Below are 2,531 nucleotides of genomic sequence, written 5' to 3'. Positions count from 1 at the left end.
TTTCTGCTGACTGAAACTCTGCAGCTATAGCAATTGACCTTATGATATCGAACATCTGTGCCTTCTTAAGCAAAGAGACTGGACAAAACTTAATAATTCTCACACTCTTTCCAAACAAAAGTTCCTTTACAAAGTTTCTAAAACAACAAGGAACCATTTTAAGCAGAGGGACTGTCAAAAGAACAGAGGGTATTTTACTAAATACAAGGCTAAAAAAAACAACAACAACTACTTAGAATGTAACATCAATACCGTTGTTTTATTTTCAGCGTATGAAAATATCGATATCGGCTGCTCAGCTTACTCTTTGTCAGCTTGAGTTTTTAGATATATATCTGTTTCCTTTATTTGTTTGATCACTCGTATTGTTTATTAAATACGCAAATTTATACTCGAATCTTTGGTGATAAGGGAAAAGAACATGGTTTTGTTGCTGTGCTAAGTCCTACCGATAAATAAATAATATATTAGCTGGTCCACGTCCTACCGAACAAAAACCTACATCGGACTGCGAAAGTCATCACATCAATCTTACTCAGCTCTTCACGAAAACTTCTATGACTTGATGAAATGAAACTGAAATAAGCAATGATATTAAGAAAAGAAAATTACATAGTTTTCACCACGTACTCCAATGTCTGACACGTGGAGTTTGAGTGGCAGGCTTCTATTCTTAAGAAAAGATGATAGTCACATGCCGTGTTCGAGTCTATATCCGATATGTGAATATTGCGGAATCATGTCATAAAATTAGTGGATAATCACCCCTGAAATTGCACCCCTAACAAAGATTAATGAGAAAAATTGACATTTTCCTCTTAATGGGAGTCAATTTTTTTCTCTTTATATTTTATCTTTTATAATGTTCCATCAAGTACAGGGAAAGGCGGAGGATCGTTACCATTTGCTTTTAAAAAGCACCTAATTCAGTAGAAGTGATTCATTTGAAGACGTTCTGGGTGACTTTTTATAGATAGCAGTTGGCAGCTAGATCATCAGATGGCAGGCAGTAGCTATAGATCGTTATAGTATGAATATCTTGTTACTCTCGTGCTGTTGCTTCAAACTGCAAGCTGTAAGCAGGTCTGTATTCTGCAGCACAGGCCACGAACTTAGTTGAAAAGAGGGAATGAGATATTTTAATCTCAATATCACAACAAATCGTCACCTCGATGCTAGTATCATTACTCAATAGTCTCGGTTCGTGCCACTTGTGAAAAACTGGGATTACTTGAACAGAAAAAGTCTAACAACCTGGGTAAACATTCATTTCGGCAACGCTTTTTTTTTCCAATAACGAGGAAAAGATGAATTGAAATCTGATAAAAGTGAAGAGGGCAAACGAATATACAATCTAGAATCTTGCTGTTAGTTCATGATTGCGCCTAAGAAATATTTAGAGGTTCATCTTGACCTTAAATGATAGAAATTCATATGGTTGCATGAACTCAGTAATACCTCCCCGTTATTGGGCATTTTCATGATCGATTAATTTTTTGATCAATTTTTTTTGGAAGGACACAACAGTTATTAGACCGCAATGCGTCAAAAAGCAAACAAAACGGTTATTAGAGCTCATTGCGTCAAACAAGCAAACAAAAGCAGTATATCGCCGATATTATAGCACTTCTAAAAGCAAATATTACACCTCTTCTTGCTTTTCAATTTAAGATGACGAAGGATCAAAAATAAGTTCAGACGTCAGCTCTACTTATAAATATTCTATAGCAGTGCAACAGCTAAACTTCGCCCACATGCAAGAGTAAGAGTATTTAAGAAATTCTATCTCTCTACACCCGCTACTCTCCGCCAAGGGGTTCTCCGCAGAAGACATACCCAAGGTAGGAAAACTCTTTGTTCCACCTCGAATAAATTTTCAACTCAATCTTCATCAGCTCTGACCGAAGGTACGGCAATAGTTATTAGTTTTTCTTATCTGTTTTTCGGTCTGTTTTCTTGAACTGGTGGCTGTTTGCTCTTACAACTCGAAGGGCTCTCTTGATGACCCTTTTCCAAAGGGGAAGAGATATACTGCAGGATAATGGGACCACGATTGTTTTAAATGGGATAGAGTTGTAAACGCAGGGTGTTCGTTATATTTTTAGTTAAATTTAAAGGTAGTGTAAGGATTGAAGGATAAGAGAAAATTGCATAAGTTGTCTTCAACCTATGACGTCATATCTATGAGAAGAAAATGAAATTTTAAGTTGACATCGCCGATAATTTTTTATACAAAAGAAACGGAAACGGAACGATTCATTCCTCTTAATGTTTTTGTTTTATGTGAATTTCGGAGGACAGAAAAAAAATCTCATGAGAACATGAATGCTGAAAAGGGAAAAAGGGAAGACGCTTCAGAGATAGTCCTTGTTGACAATTAAAAGCTCTCGAAACCCCATTACATTTCAAGCTTGAAAATGATCTTGACAGCGTAAGAAAGTTCATAGGAGAAATATAATTTCCTCTCCCCTTCCCCTCCCCCCTACCTTTTCCTCTTTCCCTCGCTGTCTCTTCCTCGCATGTAAATTCTG

This window comes from Pocillopora verrucosa, chromosome 11 (genome assembly GCF_036669915.1).
Source record: "Pocillopora verrucosa isolate sample1 chromosome 11, ASM3666991v2, whole genome shotgun sequence".
Lineage (NCBI taxonomy): Eukaryota > Metazoa > Cnidaria > Anthozoa > Scleractinia > Pocilloporidae > Pocillopora > Pocillopora verrucosa.
The sequence above is the reverse complement of the archived record's forward strand: the minus strand, read 5'-3'. Positions refer to the sequence as shown.